Raw genomic sequence first — 16,975 nt, 5'->3', positions numbered from 1 at the left:
TGATGTTGTACTTGAAGCTTGATATAGTACATGCATCAGGAGCTTCCCAGTCAAGTGAACTTATGGTGGGAACGGGTAACTGATGTAGTTCTCCATATGCACCTTCTCGTGATGGAACCTTGTATTCTGCAAAATAGACAAACAAATCCATTGTTTTGTAAAAGGAAAGTGTCTTGTCAGCATACATAGCATCTACAATCCCTTGATGCATTGCTTTGAATGTCCCACTTAGACTCTCCACAGGCTGCCATTCCACAGCTGTTGGAGGAAATATATCTAGAATGGAATCAAAAAATGAGAAAAAAGAAAGGGAGAATGAAAAATTCATTGTATCAAATAGAAGTTTTGTTTTACTTACAATAAGAATGCAGTGTGGGATGTTATTCCTAGTCTAACACCATATCTTTGGCCATGTACACATGTTGAACCTTAGCTAGCCAACCATTGTCGGTCACTTTGAAAGCAAGAACGCGACCTTTCCAATGGTTTTTTACTTTATCACGTTTAGTTCTCTTCACTCTGTGTACACCTTTGCATGAAGGAAGCATTGTTACCCAGTCATTCACACGAAAAGATATGGGCTTCCAAAGACTATCCTCTCTAACGTTATGAAAGTCACAAGAAGTTATGTTATGTGAAGGGCGATGTCAAAAGACGCCATGGAAACTCAGAGATTAGAGAAAAAGAAAGAAAATATAGAGACAGAAAGACTTAAACCTCTCACAAAATAGAGAGAGAGAGTGAAAAGGGTATACGTTTGAAAAAATTCTGTGATTTGTCATTAATGGCCTTGTTTTGAGAGCCTTCTGACATAGATTTTGTATCTTTTGACAATGCTTTTGTGAAATATAAAATAGAATAAAAGAAGAGACTTCATTACTTTGGGCCGCAAATTTAATGAGCTCACTCACCGAAAGCACCTAAATATAGGCATTTCAGCTTTATGATCAAAACATTTAGCCGTTCTCCGTCAAAATAGGACCACCAAAACCCAAAATAGAGGAGACAAGAGTGCTATACTTTTGTATACGTGTCAAATGACTATTGGATTATTCCTTAATTCTTGGATTAACAAACAATCCTTTTTGAGTCATTTTTGGCTCTAATGGGCTTTTGAACAAGAGAAAATTTATACCTTGAGCTAAGCTACCCACAACAAGAACGAAATTCAATCTTGATGAAGCAAGAACCACACCAATTGAAAATGCACGGTCGTAGTAGGTAGAAAATCTTGTAGTGCTCTTGGGTAATCCTTTCTAGGATCTTTGAGCAGGTGTAGAGAGCATATGGGGTGCAATTGGCATTGAATATGAGAGACTCACAAAAGAGTCAGTGAAAGGCTCTATGCAAAGGCAAGGTTTACAAAACAACTGCAACATAACAAGTTACTTTCGTGCAAGCATCAACAATAGCCGAGGTTTTTGGCTAAAAATTTCATGAAAGAGGAAAATAAGCGAAGCTTCATGACAGAGAGGCAACAATTCATGGCTCCTCAAGGTGACGCTAAGTCCATGATGCAACTCATGAAGGGAACTTGTAGGCACCAAAAACAACCCATGTTTCTGCTACAACATTCATGAAAGAGGAAAAGAAGCGAAGCACATAACACAGTTAGAAGAAGCAATATTGCAGTCATGATAGAGGTGGAAATCCATGGCTCCTCAAGGCGACGAGTCGGCGTTCACTTCATGTTGAAGCTTATGGAGGGATCTCTCTTTTTGCTTTTGAAGTTATTATTTTCTCTTTCTAAGTCTGGTTCTCATCCTGTAAGAAGCTATCATTCTATAGACTGAGCAAAGATGGTGCAAGAAGAATTTGGGAGAGAGAGAGAAAGAGAGAGACCTATACGTGGGGGAATTGGTTACCAGTTGTGCCTTGCACATAGTCGACAATGTTGATGGAGTCAGGATAGTCATTGGTGTGTTGAAGGTCTTGTCACACTTCATTGTGAGACCCCCATCATTGCCTTTATTGCTCGACTCTGCAAACTTTGCCTCAAGGGCCCACTCTGACTTGGGGTGAAGGTGATGTCATTCAAGGCTTGCATATCATGCCTCCACCCCGCAGCCATAGGCATGTTCTTTTGTTCTTTTTCCTCTAAGAAACCCTGACTTACATGTTTGCAACTCTTTAACGTGGAGCGACAAGGTTTAAATCTCTAATGGACTCATCCTCATGGCATCACAGAAGATGAATTAAATGATTATAATTGACAATTGTACTTGTAATTTTGAAATTCAAAAACCCAAATATGGTTCATAATTGAGGGGATTTTTAGATTATACTCTCTCTCTATTTTCCTGGTTACCTTTGGTCGGGTAACCACCATATTTTGGGTTTTTATCTTTAATCTTGCATCTTTTAAACATATACACTAATTGTTTACTTAACAGGGTGCTTGGATTGCATCACTTACTCGGCTGGGTTATGGAACTGACATTGCCATCCCAATTCCCCCTCTAGGAACTCAATGTATTCTCTCTTGTTTTAAAGGCATTAACTTCCACAAAAGATTGCTAGATCGTGAAATGGAAGCCTTGAAAAACCACTCTTTATTTGCCCTTAATGTTGCCTTAGTTAATGAATGGCTAAGCCTTCTAGCCTCTGCTAGAAAGGATAGTGAAAATGTCATTTTAACCCTTAACAAATTCCATACTTCTCTTAGCTTTATCAATAGTCAAGATTCAATTGGTCTTGATTTTATTCTAGCTCTCTTCCCACCATCGTCCAAAAAAGTATTTTCTATCACAATAATATCCCCATCCTTCCTTTTGAAATAAGGCAATCCGATTCTGTTATTAACCCCCTCCTTGATCTCGAGCTCCTAGAAACTGAGGAGAAAGAAGATCATGGTTTTCTCACTTACCCTAGCCTTCAAAAAGTTGAGAAAGAAGTACCAAAGAAATTCTCGCAGATCATTTCGCTTCTTCCACCACAACAAGTGGAACTGGATGCTATTCGTCTAGAGAATAGGCTATGGGATTATAAGGTCTTCAATCAATGTGCACCTTTCAGCTTAGAGTCACTGGATTTTCTATGTAGCCTTACTATGGCTATGTAAATCCTATCCTATGCAAGCTAAACATTTGCAGCCATAGGATTTACCCTTCATACTTAAACAAGTTAAGATGATCGACATTGAATCAAAGAAGTGCTTCAACGTGTCTGTGGTGGAAAGAACAAAAGGTTTATCTCTAAGTGACAAGGAGAATGATATCAGAAAGTTTCTAAAAATTTATCCAAATACATACCGACCATTCATCAAGTGCACCTGCAGAAAGGACAATCCACGATCTTCTTATGGATCAACCATTATTTGGTTTGATCACCTACTTTGGTTTGTCTTTCATAACCTCCCCCGGTTTTTTCCATATTCTTCTGGTCCAGCCCAATTATATGCTTATATAGCATGGGTAGCTACCTTACCAATTGAAGTTTGACATGATGTCAATGTGTTTTTCTTCATTCTCACGAACACATTATAGAAATGGCTAAAGGTGCATTTCTTTATGTATTATGTGGCATTCAAGTCCACAACTAAGTTTACATTTACTTTTGTTCATCCAATTCATAGAGTAGAGAGAGAGAGAGAGAGAGAGAGAGAGAGAGAGAGAGAGAATTGTGGAAGGCTTTTTGCATGGGTTGGTTTGTTGGTGGATGCAACACCTCCTTGCTAAGAGGTGTGGAGGAGGTTTGAGGACGATTGGAGTGTACCGTCAGTGCCACATACACACACACACACACACACACACACACACACACACACACACAGAGCAAAGCACGCTCTTCCAGATATTTAACCCCAAAAATAATATTCCCATTGGTAAAGGGAAAATCCCTTTCGAAAGAAGGGAAGACTATAGTGCATGACATGATAGTCGAGTAGAAACTCTTGAAAGAGCTTGAAAACATGAGAGTGAATGTGTTTAGTTGTGTTTAGAGGATTTGACAACATTTTATATTAGTCTTAGTAGTTATTAATAATATTTAATAATTTTCAAAATCCTCCCGTGCCCCTCTCTCTCTCTCTCTCTCTCTCTCTCTCTCTCTCTCTCTCTCTCTCGTGGAGATAGCAACACAACCACCCAACCAAGGACATTGAAAAACATGATCATGGCATACTTGGTAGCATTGCAAGAGACCGTAAACAAACAAGAAAATACTTACGAGAACTTGCAATGGAGAATGGCACACTAAGAGTACTTGTGGTTGAGAATGCAACTTGAAGAGGAAGTCGATGAATGTTACCGCTCGCTTGTGGACTTGAATGCTTTGAAGGAGCGGATGGGCAAAGTAGACAGTGACCTGGGATGTATGAGACATGAAAAACGTATGCATAGACAAGTGTTGGGCTGATGTATGTGGTAGCAATGTGGTTTCTTATTCCTCACGCATGCAAGATATGGTTCAAACACAAGAATGTTGAGAATGTGAATGTGGAGGAGTTGATGGAACGGGAGCGACATTCCAATAATATTGTTATTCGTGGAATTCCCAAAAGAGAATCTTGAGACACCTCCTTCTCTTTCCATTATTATTGAAGATTTATTCAAAACCCACTTTGGCATGTCCGGAGTTATGGTCTATGGAGCACATAGAGTGGGGAAGCAAAGAGCTCCTCACTCAAGAGAACGGCCAATTGTATGCACCATGCTGGATGAGACCAAGCAAAAGATTATCCTTCTTCATAATAGTTGGATCTATTTGAAGGATACATTTTTTTTTTAATGTGAAGATCGTACTATTAAGCAACAAAATATGCGTCGCAAGGCATATGAGGAAAAGAATAAGAAAAACAAGGAGATCTCTCATGAAGAAAATGTGCCCAAGGAGGAGGCAAGTCCCTCAAGCAAATAGGGACGTGTGACCTATGAGACCGAGTTACAATTGAAAATATGCTTTTGGAACTGTAATGGATACCCATGGAATGCGGGGGTTGGCATTGATGAACTAACAAGCAAAGCTGATGTTGTACTTCTTGTTGAAACTTGGGAACATGATACACAAAAGATTAACGGCTTGGAGAATTACAATGTACATTCATTGATGTGGTCAAAGAATCTTAAGCAACGAAGAGGACAAGGAGGGGTAGCATGTATGGTTAAGAAAGGATTGGAAGATTTTGTATCAATTGTGAAAAATGACAAGTACAAACGTTATGCATGGCTAAAAATTATGACCCCAAAAAGAGCACCCATTTTTGTAGCTAGTTGCTACATTTCTCATCATGATTCCCTCTTTTATGCTTGCGTGAATAGAGATCAATCATTTTTTTATTTAGAAGAGGACATTGCTTATTTCAAAGGTAAAGGTGATGTTATTGTATTTGGGGATATGCCATACATTTCAAGGAAGTTGGAGGAAGTTCACTTGTATGATCGTTCTTCAATGGATGAGAAAAAGCTGGATCACTATGAAAAAATACTTTTACACATGTGTAATAGCATGGGTATGCTCATTGCGAATGGTGTATCTTTGTAGAGTGGAACCAATGGATTTATATGTAGGAGACAGTGTGATTGACTATTTGCTATTCTCTGAAGCCGTCATGTATTGCATGAAGAGTTTTATGTTTGGCCAATGGACCCCGGAATCTGACCATCTCACCTTATGTATTGACCTTCATGTGGAGAAGCAACTAATCATGATAATCTCAGCCAAAGGAAAGAGAAATTATCACTATGTATGGATTTCAAATGGGCAACAATGTACATTGAAATGGTTGAGAAAAAATAATGGATGAAGAAGATTCAATATGATGCACCATGGGAAAGTGCATTTGTTCATCTAGCAGCTTAAATTTATTTCCAGCATGGTGAAAGGACATGAGTGGAGTTACGTCCAGGATCTCTGTGCTGGAAAGAATACATCTTGATTGAAATGCAAGACATGCGGCCATGAATTCAGTGGTAATGCGACCAAAAACAAAGGGCATTTTTTAAAAGTCCTGGTAATGTGTCCAAGTGTACGGCACCGCCAAGAGTTACTCATGCTAGATTGCCAAAGTATGCTCACATTGCAGAGCAAATTATTGCATGTAAAAAGAAAAGTTCTAATGCCAAACAAGCTGCAATGGATGTTGAAATGTCTTTTGTCAATGAGAGAACAACGCATGTGCCTACAAAATAAAATGATCACAATCCCCAGTCAACTCCTTTTCACGAACATGCTTTGACATCAGTAGCAACAAATCTTATCTCAGCTAAAGTTAGTAAAGCAATATCCGATGGCCAAACGCAATATGAAGTGATCGATAATCAATGGTTCCTTGAGCTGCACTTGAATTGGACGCAAGCTTTTGTGGTGTGTGGTATACCATTCAATGCTATGCAAAACCCCATATTTGAAGATACTTTAATGAGCATGACCGAAAAAGGGTTTTTGCTTCTTGATTATAGTAAGATGTGCATAGAATATCTAGATAAAGGGAAAGATAGTACTAAATCCATCCTCAAGCGCACATTGGTGAACTTTTTTCCTGCATATGGTTTCACCATAGGGTTGGATGGATGGACCAACTATAAGAAGAAGCCACTTATCAATGTGATGCTTATAATTCCTAGAGGTTCTATGTTCGTAGAATCCATTGACATCTCTTTAAAAGAGAAGACCAATAATTATCTAGTAAAGATATATACGTTCCATAGCAGAGATAGGTGGACCAAAGAATGTGATTGCAATTGTCATAATGTATCCAGCTACAAGGCTGCAAGTACCCAAAAATTACTTGGTTTCCATGTGCCACACATACTCTTAATTTGCTATTAAAATACATTGGAAAAATGGATGTCATAAAAGAAATTCTACTGGATGCTAATCATGTGGTAAAATTTATTAGAGAGCATCAATTTTTGTATGCTCTTTTTTTATTAAAATCACCCAAACTTTCCAGATATTTCGTGCGGCAAGGTTTGCAACCGCATATTATGTTCTTGCCACCTTGCAAGAAGTGAAGCCTCAATTGATTGGAATAGTAGCTGATAGATGCTGGGATGTATGGCTCAACAAGTGTCCTAGATACCAAGAGGCAGCTGCAAAGTGTGTACAACTTGTGAACTAGCAATTTTTTAGCACAATGTAATTGTCACCCTATCCAAACCATATGTTGGGTTACTTTAATAGGATGTAAGGGCATTCTGTATTTGCGCTATGTGGTCTTGTAATGTTGGCACTCATCACACCCTTTTGTAAAAAGTGATGCATCCTTAAATAAAGTTGGCCACCAATAGCCTGATTGCAGCACCTTTCTAGCAGTCAGCTCTCCTGAAAAATGTCCTCCTGCTATGCCCATATGTGCTTCTTGCAAGATATACAAATATTCATCCTCATGGGCACAACGCCTAAGAATATCATCCTTGCCTAGTCTATACAGAGTTCCAGCAATCAAACAATAGGGTTCACATTCTTTTACTAGCCTTCGAGCGATATCCTTACGAAGTTCCTTGGGTGGAAAACCATTAACTAAAAAGTTAACAATGTTCTCACTCCATTCAGGCATAGTCTCAACTATGAATAGGGAAGTATCGGGTAATTCATCATCAACTCCTGTAGGGGCTTCACCATTGGGCTTGCGAGACAAATGATCAGCCATGACGTTCCTTTTACCGGGTCTCACTACAATCGTGAAATCAAACTCCAGAAGAATTAACAACCATCGTGTGATTCTTCCTGTGGAGCATGGCTTGTTTACCAGATACAGCAACGCTTGATGATCCACATAAAATACAAACTTGTTTGCCAGAAGGTAGTAGCGAAATTTCTTTACTTCATAAACCATTGCTAAAACTTCTCGCTCTGTAGTGGTGTAGTTCCTTTCAGCATCGTTCAATTGATGGCTTGCAAAGCTAATAAGATAGTCCAATTTATGTTCTCCTGGTTGAGTGAGAACACACCCAATAGAAAAGTTTGATGCATCAATATGCACATGGAAAATGACATCCCAGTTAGGTGTCCTTAAAATCAGAGCACTTGCTAGTGTTTTCTTCAATTGTTCATAGGCCTGGTCACACTCTTCATTCCATTTAAATTCAATGAGAAGCTTGTACAAAGGACGTGCTATCTCAGCAAAAAATAAAATAAACCGTCGATAATAACCCATGTGTCCCATGAACCTTTGAACTCCCTTGTAATTGGTTGGTGGTGGTAACTCTAGCATCACTTTAATTTTGCTCTCATCGGTTCAGATACCATTCTTAGATACTATATGCCCTAAAATAACTCGATCTAGGCTTGACCCAAAATTGGCATTTGAACGGGCTCAATGAGATACAATATAACCTACACTTTTCAAACACCTTTCGCAAACATGATAGATGTTCTTTCCAAGAAGAGTAAACACAAAGGTCGTCTAAGAAAGCTTCACAAAATTCTCTCAAATATTCTTTAAAAGCAGTGTTTATTAATCGTTGGAATGTAGCAGGGGCATTTGTTAAGCCAAAATCCATCACACGAAATGCAAACACGCCAAATTCTGTGATGAAGGCAATTTTAGCTTGGTCCTCTAGCGCTATCGTGATTTGGTTGTAGCCTGAGTACCCATCTAGAAAGCTATAATCTTCCTTGCCTGCAACCCTTTTGAGTACATGTTCGGAATATGGTAGGGGGTAATGGTCTCTTCTAGTAGCTGCATTAACTATTTTGAGGTCCACGCACACCCTGAGTTTCCCATTCTTTTTTGGTACGATAACTATTGGAGACACCCATTCAGAGTGTTCAATAGGGTATATGAACCCACATTTGATAAGCTTTTCTAGTTCTTCTTGAATGATCTTTGCGTAATTAGGATTCATCGGGTAGGGTCTTTGTTGTACAGGCTTCGCAGTGCTAATCATAGGGATTGTATGTTGGACCACAGAAGGTGGAACACCTTTCATATCATGGTATGTCCAAGAGAATATGTCCTTGAATTCCTTGAGAAGCTCTTTGAGGACCGCCTCTTCAACTTCTGTGAGGTCTTGGGCAGTAAAAACAGGTTTTGATTCTTCACCGGGGTCGGCTAATTCTATTTCTTTACATATTTTCGGACCATCATAGATTCCATTATTCCCATCGATAGGTATTCTTTAGGCTTTTGTGTACACAACCTTTGCTTCCCCTGTGGTGTAAGATTTGAAATGTTCTGGTGCAGGATGCAAGTCTGTGGATTCTAGTTGTGCTTTGGTCTGTGCTTCTATTTCTGCTTTCTTGTGTTGTCGAGCTAACTATTGGTTTTGATGCCGCCTTGCAGTGCGGCTGAACTTTGGCTTGTCTATGATCTCTAATTGGGCTATGTCATGGGGTCGTGGTCTACACCACATAACATTTTGGAGATATTCACCCCAATCGTCTACCAATTTTCGATGAGCATCACATGCTCCTATATAACTGAGCCATTCTGCTGAGGATCTCTTCTTTTTTATCCTAGCACGTACATTGGCTCGATATCGCGCCTCTTAAAGTTTTTATTTTTCTTATTTGAGACCTGCTTTTGATTTGCATTTAGATCTGGCTCACTAAAGGAGTCCTCGTTGGTGTCCTCTTCACTCTCAGAGGAGCTATCATCGGTTGATGTGCTCGGTCCTTCCGAATGTTTTGACTCTGAACTTGCTCCACTCTCTAATTCATGCGATTCAGAATCCGTTTCACTCTGGGAGTCAGTGTCTGAGTCGTGTTGGTCAAAGTCTTCTATTGAGCTATCGGTGTCACTGTCAGATTGGTCTACAATTGCCTTGCCCTTAGAAGATGCATGTATGGCACTTATCATGTTCAGAGGTGCAATTTGTGGTACCTCTTCCCCCTCTGGTGTGACCCAAGTGGTTCCTCTATTTCCCCAGGTATCTATGGTTGCAGCTAGGTGTACCCAGTCCACGTTGTTTGATTCCGTCATACCCGGTAACACATCCATGTAAGGAGAATCTTGGCCAATGTCTGTATCCTTCTTACAATTGTAACAATATTGTAGTGGGGCCGAGTGAACTGTGGTGTCAGAGCGATGATCAATAATGGTTTTACTCCCTAATGGGTGTACCTTACCAGTCACCAAATCCACTCTAAGGACAGAGTCTTGGAATTGCAAATAGACATGATTTTTAGACCAATCATGAACCATTTGTGCTTCCCTCGTGAATGGTCGTCCTAAAATCATTTCATATGACATAAGGTGTTTAGAGAAATCCATTACAATGAACGTATGTCGTACCTTGTGTCCTAGAACTTTGATCTTAAGATCCTTGAGCATCCCCATAGGTTTGGCTATGGTACCATTTGCCATCTTTACCACAATGTTAGTAACACTGAGGCGGGGTTTTCCCATGGATTCCCAACAATCTTTTGTAACGATGCTAACTCCCGCACCACCATCAAGAATTCCCTTTATAGTTAATCCCTTGGTAGTGATGGGTAGGGTCGCATTAGACTCGTCGCCTTCAAAATACTGCCCTAATTCGTTAATGGGTACCTTGATCACAGACTCGTGTCCATCTAAGTGAAGTGATTGCACATGATTTTCCTCATCAATCATAATCGAGTCAGGCCTATTTGGTTGCGCAAACTGAGGTAATCCCGTTCGTAGCTCTCTGTTAAGGAATGCTCGAAGTGCAAGGAATAACTCAGGATCTCCATACAGCTTTGCTATGATCGTGGTTCGGACCTCAGAAGACATGAAGTCCTGTCACGGGAACACAATAATAGAGATAGACAGCAAAACAGAGGAAGAAATCTTTGTATTGATAGTGTTTGATACAACAGAGGAGCAATTGAATATATATATATATATATGGGCGCACTCCGTTGTACGGAGCTCGAACCTCCCGACCACCCCCGAGCTTCAATTCGCTTGCATGCAGCGTCTCACTCGCACTCGCACTCGCACTCGCACTCGCACTCGCACTCGCACTCGCAGAAGAGAGAATGGTGAATCCCCCCAGAACGCACCACCCGTCCTTCTATTCTCCTCCAAAAGCGCAAGACCTCTTAAAATAGCCGCTTTTCTATTTTTGGCGCTCGGTCGACTCGACTTGCGCGCCAATATACCTGCGAGAACAAGGTAAAAAAAAACGTGATCGCGAAGCGATCCGTAGAGGTTAGTCTTCAACTGAACATAACTCCCAAACGGAGCCAAAACAACCCAAGTCCGTCTCATACAATCTTGTTGCCCTCGCTGCGCTCTTCGACGGCTATGTGATGGAAAATTTCCATAGCCTGCTTTGATTTGCTCAAAATCAACTTGCAAAACAGCATTTTCTACAAAAACGATGCAAAAACAGCAAATCCAACTTTTTTCTTAATCTTTGGCCTTCAACGAGCATCAAAACATCAAAATCTCTAAAGACTCAAAGAACCAAAGTTGTTCCTTATAACGCAGGCTTCAATCGCTTCATACATCACTTTTTCAAAATCCCACGTTAACGCCTTCAAAAATGCCCCAGAAAGTGCCTTCCGGATCAAAAAAATTTATCGGACGAAAACAATCCACACATCCTTCTACACAGTGGACTAACTTTAAAATGACAAAAACTTCCTAGAAAACAAAATTTATCACTAAAACACCTCGAAATCAAGTCTTGTTACAAGTCCACTAGTTTGGCAACATTCATTGGCATTTTGCAGGGTGTCGGTCCTTGACTAGGAACTGGTGAGGATGGAATCTCATATTCCTCAATGGGATCAGGTATTCCTTCGTTAAACATCCTTTCCAACAAGAAAGGTGTATGCTCACTTTCTGATGTCCCGTCCTCACTCCCTTCTTGGATGATACTAGGTATGGCTAACGGTCTATTGTTCATGTGGGGTGGATGAACTTGCGTGGGAAACACTGTGTCATGAATTTTGACATGCATGGGTTTTGGTTCTAGTTTCCTTTGAGTCTCCTCCACTAAACTGCTTAGATGTTTCACCTGCTCAATCCCGTCTACTGGGTTTGGGTACGTCCCAATCTTCTTTTTACGATCCTTCCCTTTTTGCCCTTGCGATTTATCTTGGGGGTCTTGGATTGGATTTGGAAACACTTGTGGTGTTTTCAGAGGCTCTTTATGGTTTTCTCTTATTCGGTTTTCATTTGGTTCCATGTTACGGTTTCTTTGTCGGTCTTTCCCTTTGTGGTATTGGTTCTAGTCTTCATTGTCTCGATTGAATCTGAATCACCCTCGAGGTCATTCATATACACGGGGTCATCTCCTGTTCCTATGTTTGTTTTGGAACTTGGCTTCGAATTTCCCATATTCTGCGACCTCTTCCTTCATGTCTTCTTTTTCTTTGCTTGGATAACTGACGCGGTATCTCTCTCTTTGAGGATATGGCCTGGCCCTTGAAGCATGGACCTTGTAATCGCATAAGCGGGTGCGACTGGTGGTATTGGCGATGTCACACTAGGAATTTCGACCAAATTTAGGGGTGTGATTTTAGGCGCATTTGGGTTATAGGGGCATTGGGCAATCAAGTGATCTATTCCACAACAATTATATGTGAGTATTGGCATTGTAGACGTGCTCCCTTGATTCATTTGCATCTATGGAGCATTCTTTTGCAGCCTAATAGGGCACTCCGCTGCCCGATGTGGTCCACCACACTCGTAGCATTGAAGAGGTGGCCTCCTAGCCTGGGTGTTGATAGTTTGACCTCTGGATGCGAGTGCAGCAGCTTGATAAACCGGCTTGACTTGCCCCCAACAATCTTCCATGTAGTATATAGGACACTCTTCCAATGTATCAAGTCCGTAGGCAATACTAGTGTCTATTTCCTCCTCACAGCCATCTGCATAAGCATTAGATGGCTCGCAACCCACTTGGTTCATAGGGGCGACTCTTGGATGCGGGGGCTGTGGTCCTAGCACAGGAGGTGGTAGCGGTGTAGCTTGTACAACATTTTGAGATCTAGGGACCATGTGTTGCGGTAGTTGCTCAACAAGTGGAGCAGGCATCAATAGAGGAGTTCGAGGCGCATCCATCCAGGCTACAGGTGGTCTATTTGCCATCATACGTTTGATCATTAAACAATCCTTAGCTTGGTGACCATACCTACCACATGCATTACAAGTTCCATTAAATTTTACTCTAAACGTAGGGCACTCACTAGTGCTATGTGGACCTAAGCAAATGGAACACCATTGTTGCTCTCTTCTTGGATACATGTGACTATTTTGAGGGGGTCGATTATCCTTAAGCGACTCTTGGATTGCCTTGGTGAGGTCTGTCAAGAATTTCTCGAATACCTTTGGCTCATTGGCAATGGGCTTTGCAGTCATGGGTTCATACTCAATGGCTTGTGAGCTAGTGGATCTCGTGTCAGTAGACACCCTCATGCCTGCTATCATCAAGTTGTCCCATTAAATTTTACTCTAAACATAGGGCACTCACTAGTGCTATGTGGACCTAAGCAAATGGAACACCATTGTTGCTCTCTTCTTGGATACATGTGACTATTTTGAGGGGGTCGATTATCCTTAAGCGACTCTTGGATTGCCTTGGTGAGGTCTGTCAAGAATGTCTCGAATACCTTTGGCTCATTGGCAATGGGCTTTGCAGTCATGGGTTCATACTCAATGGCTTGTGAGCTACTGAATCTCCTGTCAGTAGACACCCTCGTGCCTGCTATCATCAAGTTGTCCTCTAATTGGATTGCATTGGCAGTGACATCTTCCCAGGTTGTGATACCTCTAATCACTAGTCCATTATAGATTCCTTCATTCCTCAACCCTCGAATGAATCGATCAAGCAGTTGGTTATTGTTGAAGCGCTCATTTACAGGGCAACGAGAGTTTAAGTGCTTTAGACGACTAATGAAGTCCCTTACTGACTCTCCTTCCTTACGTTCGGCCTTCTGTAGTTGAGATGCTACACCCCAAAGCACACCTTCTCGTATGTACTCCTTTAGAAACAACCTTCAAAGGGTAGGGTAGATTGTTTTCTCGTCCACCCTTAGGGTTCTATACCAATCTCCAGCCTTCCCACTTAATGTCAAGCTTAAGGCATTGCACTTATGTAGTTCGTTGCGTTCCCCTAAGGAATCACATACTTGTTCAAACACTTCAATGTGTTTTCTAGCATCTTCGTCCCCATTGAATTTTTGCGTGAGTTTGGCAATTTGTACTGCCTTACTTCTAGGCTCTCTATCAGATGCATGATGCATATTTTCCGCAATAGATCGACCTATGGTTTGAGCAAACGCTGCCAAGTCACCTATGTGAGGAGGCAGGGCCGGTGGAGGTACTCTTGGAATCATATGTGGGAGAAGGACGGGTACCGGTCTTGGCATATGTGTGGATGATGCAGGATATGGAACATAACCGGGCATAGGTCCTTGGATAAGGACTAGGGAGTGGCACTCGAGGAGCATAAACAAGTGGTACAATTGGAGGTGTGGGGGCCATGTGTGCATAAGGGGCTAGAGGCACATACGGTCGAGGCCCCATATTAGGTACTACGACACTAGGTAGTGGCACTGCGCTAACCGTAGATGTCATCGGTACATTCTCTGTCAGGCCTATCCCTGGAGTGAGCACTATGTTTTCCTTAATAGAGGGTTGAGCCAAGTTAGGGAAGCTAAATTTGTCGCCCGGAGGCTCAGATTGCATAGAGACCCCAGGTGAAATGACGTAAGATGGGTCCATGGGACTCATTAGAGGAGTCTCCATTTGTGATAGGGTAGGTTGTTGAGCCTTGCTCGTATCCAGAAATCTCATGGGGCCAGTTGAGAGTATATTTACCCCTCGGTTTTGCCTTTCTGATTGAATAATGCCATGGATAACATTACAGATCATTTTCTGTTGATCTTCGATGCTCGTGGCACTAGAGGTGGATTGTACAATCTCTATCCATCCTACATGGTAGGTGTGGCCAGAGTGTAGATCTGTCAACACCTCAGTGTGGAGGTCGTATGTCCAATGATCATTAATGAACAATCCTTCTAGAGTCGACGTGTTAACGGTTTCTTGTGAGGTAGAAGCAATGTTGCTCCCCGTGGTTTTACTTGTCACCAACGGTACTCTAGAGGGAACTTCTGAAGGAGGCATCTCAACAGGGCCTTCTTGGTAAGAAGTTGGCAGGATATCCACATGGACACTCTTTGGGGGTGTGGGGTCCACGTGCGATGTGAAAGGAGAGTCCACTTCCCCACCCCCTTCGTGTGCTTCATTTGCATCAGCTTTCGAGCGAGTAGCTCTACCTAATGTTTCCATGAAACGGCTAAACATACTAGTACTAGGTTGTGGAGCTTCGGGAGGTGCATGGCCTTCTCTCTCAGTGTTTTGGGTAGGGTATGCTTCCATGATTTCTGAGTCGGAGGAGGAATCACTAGCGGCTATTTTAGGGTCTTGGGTGGTGCTACCTTGTGTCCCCGCTGAGTGTCTAGAGCCTATTGTGGATGGGTAATGGGTGTCCGTATGAATAGAGGAACCCTCAATATGCTCGTGTTCTAGCACCCGCCCAGAGCGTAAGTGCATGTGCTTTTGATACCCTAAGGTGTCAAAAAGCTGCTCTAGGAGGCCTTGTGACTAGTTTTTTGCGTGTTTTTTGTTTGTTTTTTTGCTAGATTTTTTAGAGCGTGTCGTGGAATGGGCCGTGTGATAGCTCGAAACGAGCGTATCGCTAGGAGGGACGCGTTGTGCTTTACAGCCCGTTTGGTTCTATTTTGCTCCAGAAAAGCCCGAAACAGTCTTTTCCTAGCTGGGGAACTAGGTTCCAAATAGCAAGTCCTAGTGTGCAATGAAGGAGAGGAGAGTGTAGGACTTATCCCACATTCCTCACTCCCTCCTTGTGAGTCTAGCCTATATATATAGGAGTGAGACTACCCTATATCATAAGACAGAAACAGAGCCTAGGCTTGGGCTTGGGATTGGGATTGGGATTGGGTCAAATGATCCCGATCCCGATCTCACTTTTATACAACCCAACCCGTCCGTTTTCATAACCTCCCCCTCACTCACGTTTTTATTTTTTGATTTTTTTTAAAAAATTTATTATTATTATTTTATTTTCTTTTGGATATTATTTGGTACGCGTTTTGGTGCGCGTTGACCTCACCTAACTATTTACTGTCTCACCTACCCACTGACCTGCTAATCAGTGGTTCACCTAATTACTAACCTACTTAATTAACTAACTGTGCACAAACCAGAAAACACAGAAAATGCAGAAAATTGAAACTTGACAGAACTATGCAGTGCAAACCAGAAAATGCAGAAAACGCAGAAACGCAAGAAATGCTAACTGTGTAAGCTGAAATCTGAGCTTAATAGAACTAGCAAATTAGAGCTTAACAGAACACAGAAAACTTGAATGCAGTCAACAACATTGTGTCTTTCTCTACTATTTTTGCATAACAACAATAATCAAACTTAAGCCGCGCCTTTCCTACATAAAAAATAGCTTCAATACAATTTAAAGGTCGCCATTGGAGCTTCACGCGCAGCGGCTCCCCGGCAACGGTGCCAAAAATGTCACGGTAAGGGACTTGCTACGCGCCGTGTGTGAGCCACAAAGGCTCCTAGCACACAGTCATACAACAGATAAGCTCACAAGGAAGAATGGTGTGTCACTCACCTTCCCACGTAGTTGCGAATGAAGGATTCCCGCGCCGCGAAGAAGAGGGAGATGCCGCTACGCCGCGCTCAACTGCCTCGCCGCCGTCGTGCTACCGCAACGCTCGATCACACACACACTCTCACACGTACACACACACACACAAGGAGATGGTGAAGGAGAAGGTGGAGATGGAGCAAGAGCGGCTTCTATTGCACAATGAGAGAATGAGTAAAAATTAGGTTTAGTGTCTTTTATATGAGCTCACCCCATTCACACTTGGGCGCCCATACTTAGCCAACTAACTCCTTGAATATTCCAATTAGAGTGCGCCTGTCATCGGCGATCACCCTTACCCTGTTCCTATTGGTCCGACAAGCCCGGTACCTGACTCTAAATAATACAACGTTTATAGATCCTGTTCCTATTGGTCCGACAAGCCCGGTACCTGACTCTAAATAATACAACGTTTATAGATCATA

Source organism: Adiantum capillus-veneris, chromosome 14, assembly GCF_014529385.1.
Source record: "Adiantum capillus-veneris isolate H3 chromosome 14, ASM1452938v2, whole genome shotgun sequence".
Classification (NCBI taxonomy): Eukaryota; Viridiplantae; Streptophyta; class Polypodiopsida; order Polypodiales; family Pteridaceae; genus Adiantum; species Adiantum capillus-veneris.
The sequence above is the reverse complement of the archived record's forward strand: the minus strand, read 5'-3'. Positions refer to the sequence as shown.